Raw genomic sequence first — 10,566 nt, forward strand, 5'->3', positions numbered from 1 at the left:
AAGCTCAGACAAAGTCGCGACCACGAAGCATACTCCGAACCACTGAAACCCATATATCTTATACGATAAATAGAAGTAGTTTATGATCTCGAAGATCAGACAAAGTCGTGACCACAGAGCATACTCCGACCATCTATAACTGAGACCCCCCGCCAAACCTGACGATCTGATAGCAATTGTTGGGAAAAAAGGTCTCGCTAATTCCTAACACACGACCAATGAAAAAACAGTAAAGAAATAAATACACAAAAATTTAACATGGAAACTCCAAAATCGGAGAAAAACCACGGGCCCCCAAATGAGAGAAATTACTATATCACAAATTGTTACAGTGACATAGACAACTATCATAAGCCAACTACACTCTCTAAAAATTTGACTAATGCAACTCTCAAACAAAAGTAATAAAGAAATAAATAATCAAATACATAAAGTGTTTAGATTGATGAAAATTAGAAGTAGTTCCATGAGCTCCTTTTATAACAAAAGAGGTTACCTCCAATTTCTTTCACCCACCTATGTGGGACAACTTTCTTTTAAGCTAGAAAAGTCACACATATTTCTTTCATCCATCAATTTAAGACTAAGCAACCATGTTCATTGTTCTACCCAAACAAAATTAAGAGTTGGAACTTGGAAGTGAAGGCTTATTGTTTTCATGTGAGTGTATCGTATGTGATAATGTCACTACAACTTTAATTAATGTTATGAATTGAAAATAATCAACGAAAAAACTAAATAATTGAGTAACACTTAGGCCTCGCCTGATTTACGAAATCGCAAAGGAATATGATGGAACTACAATTGAATTTATTAAATCGCTCTGTTTGATTGACATATTTTGGAAAGAATTTAATTCGTTGGAATCTTGAGATTCCTTCATATATGAAATGTTCACTCCTTGAAGATGTTGATAAATTTGAATTCTTCCAACTTTGAATCTATGAAAAACATCCTCAGATATTTACGTTTATATTTTACGTACATTTCAACTCCCATTTTTGCCGCGTGTTTCAACTCACGTTTCGACTATCGCCACACATTTTCGATGCGCTTTTTGGATACGCATTTCGACTCGCGTTTTCGAAGTGCGTTTCCATGCGCATTTTTTCACGCGTTTTCGATTCGCGTTTTCAATTTGCGAATCCAAAAGCTGAAAAGCGAAACGCGATTTGAAAATCAAAACGGAATATGGAAACGTAAAATCTTTTGTATTACTGTTTAGTTATTTTATAAAATGGAATTCAAATTCATTATATTTCGATAAAAAACACATTTTTTCACATTCTATGAAATTTATCAATTCTAATTCTTTCGAGGTTCAATTCATTTGACATATTTCATTCATTTCAAAAACATTTTTTCAACAAAATATTTAATCAAGAGGGAAGCACTTTTTGAGAGAAAGTGGGGGGAAGTAATTTTTTTTTTTTTCATTTTTTTCGAATTTTTTTTTCAGGTATCAAGATCACATGAAAATATGAACATTTAAAAAAGACACTTTGTGATGAATGTTATTATATTGACGGTAAAACGCTCGAAGAAAAAAACGAAAACATTCAATGCATTGAATGTTTTGATTCTGAGTTTTTTTTAAGGGGTTAGAAATTAGGGTTTAGAAATTAGGGGGTTAAAAATTAGGGTTTAGCTATTATGGTTTAGAAATTAGGGTTTTGGGTTTAGAAATTAGGATTCAGAAATTAGAGTTTAGATTGAATATTTTAACACGAATGGTTTAGAGTTTAGGGTTTAGGGTTTAAGGTTCTGGGTTTAGGGACTAAACCCAAAACACTAAACCTTAAACCCTAAACCCTAAACTCTAAATCGGGCTAAATTTTAAAAAAAAACACTTCACACAAGATGAAAACAAAACAATGCAAATAAATTCAGAATCAAAACATTCAATGCATTGAATGTTTTCATTTTTTTCTTCGAGCGTTTTACCGTCAAAATAATAATATTCGTCACAAAGTGTCTTTTTAAAAGGTTCATATTTTTACCTAATTTTGATTTCTGAAAAAAAAATCGAAAAAACCAAAATTTGAAAAAAAAAATTACTTCCCCCCAAAAAAATGTTTCCCTCTTGATTATTATGACCCTCTTCAACAAAATGAGACCCTAGGGTTTTATTATTATTACGAGCAAAACATGATTCTAATGAATCTGATGAATGTAGTTTTTTTTTATTAAAATGCTAATCATAGCCTAATTAAGCTTCACATATTTAAGATTTTAAACTCAAATTATAAATTCTAAACATTTTTTAAGAATACTGATTTTTAATTTAATATTAATATAAAAGTTTATAGATATTAACTACGGGATATAAATTTACAATTAATCTACATATAGTAGTTTAACTATAGTCTTTTATTTAATAATAAGAATAAGATCAACAACCATTAAGCGTTATAACAATTTATTTAATTTTTAACGTTATAATAAAGACCCTAGATAGTTTACATGGACTAATAACATAAGAAAACGTTTTATCCCTTTTCGCTTTTGAAATATTTAAATTATTCAATTAATTACTATATTATCTAATAGACAAAAATGGTGAATAGTCCATATGACAAAGAAGAAAAAGAAACCTCTTGTGTTATTAAAAATCGACTTCTCAAAGGCTTATGATAGTGTGTCTCACGAATTCCTCCTAAAAGTTTTGCATAAGATGGGTTTTGGGTCTAAATTTATTCGATGGATCAAGACGTGCATTTCAAATGTTAACTTTTCGGTACTTTTGAACGGTTATCCTTCTCGTGAGGGTATTATTATGAAGCGTGGGTTGAGACAAGGAGACCCGCTATCCTCCTTCTTGTTTATCATTGTCGCGGAGGTCCTAAGTAAGTTTCTTTCCAAAGATCTATCTAACAGTGATCTCGAAGGCTTTTGTGTTGGCCCCAATATGAAATTGAAGCACTCTCAATTCGCCGATGATACGATTATTTTTGCTCAACCAAATGCAAAAGAGCTTAACCGAATCAAGTACATTTTGTACGTTTTCTCTCAACTTTCCGGCCTTAAAATGAATGCAACTAAAACACCCATGTATGGGATCCATGTTTCTAGAGAAGAAATGATTTCCTTCTCGAATATTTTTGAATGCAAAGTGGGTGTGATGATCCTTCCAAATCCCTTTGGACGAATACATCATTCATTGATTTCATAGTGAGGTTTTGACCTCTATATGATACGTTTTGTAAACATTGCGTTCTTTTGAAAAGGCGCACCATAAACGAATATATAAATCCAAGGTTTTCGACGTCTGATTATTTCTACGTATAGACAATCACCGTATATAATACTTTACAATACTACATCTGTTGACAATGCAGTCAAAATAAGATACATGGTGATGATTTTGTGAATGCAAAGTTTTCTTGAATAAAGCATGTATGACTCCATGCACATAGCTTGTATCACATATAAGCAAACAGCGGAAGACTTCTAGGAACCTGAGAATAAACATACTTAAAAGTGTCAACACAAAGGTTGGTGAGTTCATAGTTTTAATGTTGCACATAATCTGTATATAAAGGTGGATCACAAGATTTCAGTTGTTTCATCCAGAAACGTTTATCAAAAGATTCTGCGTAACAGAGCACCCTGGTAACTAAACTTTAACGTTATAATGATAATTACCCTCTTCGTTTTAATACACGCAACCAACGTGTCATAAACTCAAATAATAAACGTCCGTTAAAAGGCTAGCGCTCTAGCTCGGACGGGGATGTCAAGCCCTATGGATTCATATACTATTATTCGCGCCCACCAGTCCATATCCTATGTACTGGCAGTTACTAGTTACCAAAGCTAAGGGATTTTCGGTTCAAACTCAGTGTAGAATTAAGTATGTACTTGTATCCATTGCGTTTAAATATATTGCATGTATTCTCAGCCCAAAAATATATATTGCAAAAGAAATTAAAAAGGGATCTATAAACTCACCTTAGCAGCACATAAGGTCATTCACCGAAATGTGACCAAAACTCGGAATGCAAAATAACCGTAGATCTCAACCTAGAGAACATATGTTGGTCAATACATGTCTAATAAGCTAGGTCAGGTCATAGTGTATCACAATCATAATGCTCGAGACCGACATGTGAAAGTTAACAAAAGTCATCTCAAAAGTCAACCTGACCCAATATGATCTTTAAATCTATACATGTTTATTAACATAGTATAAGTCTGGATAATTGAACGAATTTATAGTTTATCAAACTCAAAACATTATTTATTTCAAGAGTTATATTGTATTTGAATGATCATGGCAATTGGATATATTTTAACATTTCATATAGTTTCCCAATACTTGTAAATCCAGATTTAGTATTTATAAAGCTTTAAAACATGGTAAGACAGTCAACTTTGACAATTGTTTAACATGACGAGACGTGCCTTATATAGAAATTCATTTACTCGATTAGTAATATTTGAAAATCCAATTTATCAATCTTATAAACAAGTTGTTTAAATATTAATTTACAGTATCAAACACAATTTCAATTAACGTCAAACATAATTCAGTTGACCATATCTTTTAATCCGTTCATCGAAATTACGCGATCTCTAAATGAAAAGTTATTGATTTTTCGCCAGCTTTCCAAAAACATGCATATCATATACCTTATATCAGTAATATATGTATTAAATTCGTGATCTATTATAAACTATCTAACGACAAAATTAATCGTACTAGCATGCATAATCCTATATACTCGAGCACTAGTCAGAGATACACTATTAATATATAATAGATAAGATATAAATGCTTACGTATCAATATTGTGATTCAATATTGTAGAAAAGTACGTAGACGCAATGAAAATGATAAACGCTAGGTTGACCTTTGACTCATGATCATAACCCCCAAACAATACCCATAACCTCCATAGTTATAACCCATAATTTCCTTAGCTCTATCTCGCTCGAAAAGCTTGTTTTGAAAATAACCCGCTCATGACCTCGTCGTAGTATTTTATGTATAATATTAATAATAATATAATACAAATAATAATAATAATAATAATAATAATAATAATAATAATAATAATAATAATAATAATAATAATAATAATAATAAATACTGAGTGAAATAAAAAGGTTTAAATGCAATGGATTCGGCAGAAACTTGGGCTATTTATAGAAGAATTCTGATTCCTGACTGTCATGCGATCGCATGGGTTTTATGCTTATTTCTCATGCGATCGCATGGCCCCAAAATTCAGCTCACAATTTTTTTGTTTTCTTGTTTGTCGACATATTATTATTATTATATATATATATATATATATATATATATATATATATATATATATATATATATATATATATATATATATATATATATATAAAATATATATAATTAAAATAATTAATTATATATTATATTAAATTCATGTGCATAGTTGACTTGTAATTTTCGTTCCGATGACTCGTACGTTGTCACTCGACTTATGTCCCGGTTCCGGTTTCTCGAACGCATTTTCGTACGCTTAGAAAACTCGCGATTTACGTTTTGTGACTCGTACCTTTGTCAAAATATAGTCTTAAATTATCAATAAACTATATCATTCAAAGTGTATCTTAAACTTTCGAGTGTTTTGGTCATTTACTTCTATAAATCATTGTCTCGCTATTTGTTAATATATATATATATATATATATATATATATATATATATATATATATATATATATATAATAACAAATCGTTTTATGACCAAGTTAATATATATTTTCAACATTCATAAACACGTTTTAAATATACGTCGCAAGTTATTCATACAATTAATATTCCAACTTATCATATATATTCAAATAAATATTTAAACCAATAAGTTTAATGTACGGTATCAAACAATTAATACATTATTACGTTTTCAAGTTATAGTATATATATATGTATCTATATACATATAATTGTTCGCGAATCGTCAAGAACAACCGAAAGGTATTTGAATATATGAAAGTAGTTCAAAAATTTTGAGATTCAGTTTTACAGACTTTGCTTATCGTGTCGGAAATGTTAATCATACAAAGATTAAGTTTAAATTTGGTCGGAAATTTCCGGGTCATCACAGTACCTACCCGTTAAATAAATTTTGTCCCAAAATTTGATTGGGGTGGTCATGGCTGACAATAAGTATGTTTTCATGACGTATATGTGTTGATAAATAGAGTTTTATCACCGTTGAATAATATGGATAAAACAATCCGACTATTCGAAGCGTATGAGAGAAGTTATTGTAAAAGAGTGAAATGAAGAATAGAGATTCATCTTAACTTTTGACGTATTAACGATTGATTTCTGTAATTTAAGGAATAGAAAATCTTCATAATCTAAATAAGATTTGATTCTTCGGAATTTAAGGAAATTAAGATTTCTTTTGATTAAATGCGTAATTTGCCCCGATTGCTATGTTTGATATTTCGCTATAAATTGACCTCTTCCGTTTCATTATTTTCATCACTCTTACATCTTCTTCCTCATTTCCTATTTTCAAAAGATTGTGAAAAATGCTTCATCCAGTTCTGATTCTTGATATACTCCTAAGTTTCATATCTGTCATTCTTCTTTTTCATCTACCACTGGAGGAATCTGCTTACTTCTACTTTGCCCTTGGGGTTATAGTGCTTTTAATTCTCCCGAGTCTTTATGTTGCGATAAACATTGATATACACGGTTTGTAATTTATATGTTGTTATCGGGCTTTATATTCTCCCTTATATTTCAAAGTTCCTACTTCTGTCTTCTATAATTATTGTCATCCCCAGTTAATGCTTTCTTTTATTTGCTGCGATTTATACCCCAATTTCTATTTCGGAGTTTTGTCCCTTCGTTTCTTCTTCTTGTGACTAAGCATTGCTTGTAATGGTCCAGAATTCGCAGATATGAATTTCGGAATGAACATTGTTAATGTTCTAAGAAGAAAATGGTAATGGCACGATCTTGATTTGTTAAATTACCAGAATACCCTGGAAAAGACAGAATCATCAAGAAATATTTTCTTGATATTTTAGAGATTAACTAGAATACAAGAGTCGTATGACATAGCACATGATGACGTTATGATCTGTGAATCATCACGTTCCATTTAGAAACTCAGCATGACTTACTGTAATAAAATCACGTTGATCAAGTGTCATTATATTATACTAACTCATGCTTCAGCTCCCAACACCACTTCAAAAATATTCATATTTTAAACTCGAAGGTTTCAGAATTTAGAAACTAAAATAGTTTCTTTTATGATGTAACACAGATATCATAAGGAGAAAATTGATTTTCGATAAGAATGATTATGGAATTATCTCCAGAAATATGGAGGATATTTATAATGAAAGATACGATGATATCTTAGAATTTCTAATATCAGAGGATGATGAAGAATATTGTCCGCAAGGGTTTAGATTCGGAAGCAAGGTATTCATTAATGGCTTCAGCAAATACTGAATCATTTGAATTCTTGGAAGGCAGGTTTCGTCCTTGTGATTTATCCACAGCCTCCTTTATACTTTGCTCAATCCGTTTTCCAGTTCCAAACCTTTTCTTTTTCTGAGCTTTGCCAACACACTATTCTTTATCATCAAACTTTTTACCGTTAAGGTCGTTTACAGTTTTTGCTGCTTCATCAGTACTTTTCAAAATTTCGAGAACTAGTTCGCGGTTTAAGGTGTTTTTCAGAAACTTCACATTCAAAGTCTGTAAGTCTTTGAGGTAGACTTTATATGTATATATATAACTGTTGGCATAAAATTGCTACGAGATTCAAAATACTGATTGCTAATTCCCGATGAGTCGTATGGCAATTCTCGTTACAAGATGCGGATGAGTAAATGATAGGGTTCTGATAAATATAACAATTTTTCAGAAAATCCTAGATCATTATGGTTGCTGATAAGTTTACTGCTAATGTGGTGGAATATGAAAGGTTCTCCAGTAACAATGATGAAGGGGTAATCATTATAATAAGGCTTATTCGAATGAACAATTGAAGGTGATTTGCTGGAGTAGTGTCAAAACTGTCTATTTTGAAAAGGGATTGAAAAGTTATTTTAGCTAATAAATGCCAAAGGGTCTGAAACGGATACGTGTTAAACTATGACTTTAGTTTCGAGGGTTTTTCAGGTATAAGACTGCGGTTAACATGTGGTTGGATCATCATCTCGATGATTCATTATTTGAAGGGTCTTCAGGAATTTCGAAGGGTTTGAACACCGATTGTAATCGTTAATATACATATAATGTTCTAGCACAGTTTTGAAGTCAAAGTATAGCTTTGAAAGATTTAGGAATCTAAGAATGATGATATCAGTTATATCTCTACTTGGATTCTGATATGTTACAATCAGAATATGTAATTGAATTTGAATGAGTATGGTTGTTTTGATTTCTATGAAATAATATATCTTGTTGTGAAAGTAGTGAGTATAGTTGATGATTTGTTGAATCAGAATCGAAGAATGTAACATATTAATTGTGAGTTTATATATTTCTTGGGTATTACCTACCCGTTAAAATATTCTCACCATTAACAGTTTGTACAAAAGGATTTTTAATTACAATCTTTACGAGAATATACCTACATATATATTTTCTTTAGATGTAATCATGGATTTAATGAGTTAACATAATATTAATCTCATCTGGTTTTTGATTAGGACTAGAATATAATCTCTAAAACTTTAGATATTACATAATCACCGTAGAATATTTCTTCAATGAAGTTATGAATCAATACTTCATCGGTTATTGTTGTTGGTACTCCTTGGTATCTATGGTGCGTATGACGTTGATGTTCGACGTACAGATTGTGATGTTGAGGTGTGGGATGCGAATGTTGTCGGTGGTGGTGGTAATGATACTGTTGGCGTTAATGATGATGGTACTATTGATGCTGGTGATGCTGCTAGTGCTTGTAACCTTTGTACCATATTCTCTAAAGTCACCACTCGAGCATGAAGCTCGTTGACTTCTTCTACTACACCGGGATGATTGTCGGTTTGGACGAGCGGATGAATAAGATTTAGAATGTGAGATAGTATATATTTATGACTATATACTCTGGAAATGAGAGAGAAAATGGTATTACGAACAGGTTCGCCGGTAAGTGCTTCAGGTTCTTCGCCAAGAGGGCAATGTGGTGGATGGAAGGGATCTCCTTCTTCTTGTCTCCAATGATTAAGTAGGCTACGAACCCATCCCCAATTCATCCAGAATAGATGATGGCTAATTGGTTGATCCATTCCGGTTACACTGTCTTCGGAGTTCAGGTGAATATCCATATCGGAATAGCTGTCGGAATTTAAGGAATTTGAACTAGATACGTGATCCATCTTGTATAATCAGGTAATTGATTTTTGATATAAGATAGATTATAGAATTTAGATTGATACTCTTCAATACATAATTTACATATGTATATATAATACCAAAATCCCGTAAATTACGGAGAAATTTTCGGAAGATGTCAGGAAAAGTTTACAGTAACAGATATGCTAAGATATGAATTTTGTCGGTACACTATCTATGCAGTAAATGCAGTAAGACATGTCTAGACTTAGGAATGATAAGCAAGTAATTTCCGACTATAAATGGTAAGCAAAACTCGGTAAAAACAGATACGGTCATAGTCCAGTCTCACTAATGCATCCTAACAATTACCAGTTAAACACAGTAATGCAAATTCTGGTTCCCTATGGCCTCAAGCTCTGATACCAACTGTGAAGATCCTTCCAAATCCCTTTGGACGAATACATCATTCATTGATTTCATAGTGAGGTTTTGACCTCTATATGATACGTTTTGTAAACATTGCGTTCTTTTGAGAAGGCACACCATAAACGATTATATAAATCCAAGGTTTTCGACGTCTGATTATTTCTACGTATAGACAATCACCGTATATAATAGTTTACAATACTACATCTATTGACAATGCAGTCAAAATAAGATACATGGTGATGATTTTGTGAATGCAAAGTTTTCTTGAATAAAGCATGTATGACTCCATGCACATAGCTTGTATCACATATAAGCAAACAGCGGAAGACTTCTAGGAACCTGAGAATAAGCATACTTAAAAGTGTCAACACAAAGGTTGGTAAGTTCATAGTTTTAATGTTGCACATAATCTGTATATAAAGGTGGATCACAATATTTCAGTTGTTTCATCCAGAAACGTTTATCAAAAGATTCTACGTAACAGAGCACCCTGGTAACTAAACTTTAACGTTATAATGATAATTACCCTCTTCGTTTTAATACACGCAACCAACGTGTCATAAACTCAAATAATATACGTTCGTTAAAAGGCTAGCGCTCTAGCTCGGACGGGGATGTCAAGCCCTATGGATCCATATACTATTATTCGCGCCCACCAGTCCATATCCTATGTACTGGCAGTTACTAGTTACCAAAGCTAAGGGATTTTCGGTTCAAACTCAGTGTAGAATTAAGTATGTACTTGTATCCATTGCATTTAAATATATTGCATGTATTCTCAGCCCAAAAATATATATTGCAAAAAAAATTAAAAAGGGATCTATAAACTCACCT

Source organism: Rutidosis leptorrhynchoides, chromosome 5, assembly GCF_046630445.1.
Source record: "Rutidosis leptorrhynchoides isolate AG116_Rl617_1_P2 chromosome 5, CSIRO_AGI_Rlap_v1, whole genome shotgun sequence".
In the NCBI taxonomy this organism is placed as follows: domain Eukaryota; kingdom Viridiplantae; phylum Streptophyta; class Magnoliopsida; order Asterales; family Asteraceae; genus Rutidosis; species Rutidosis leptorrhynchoides.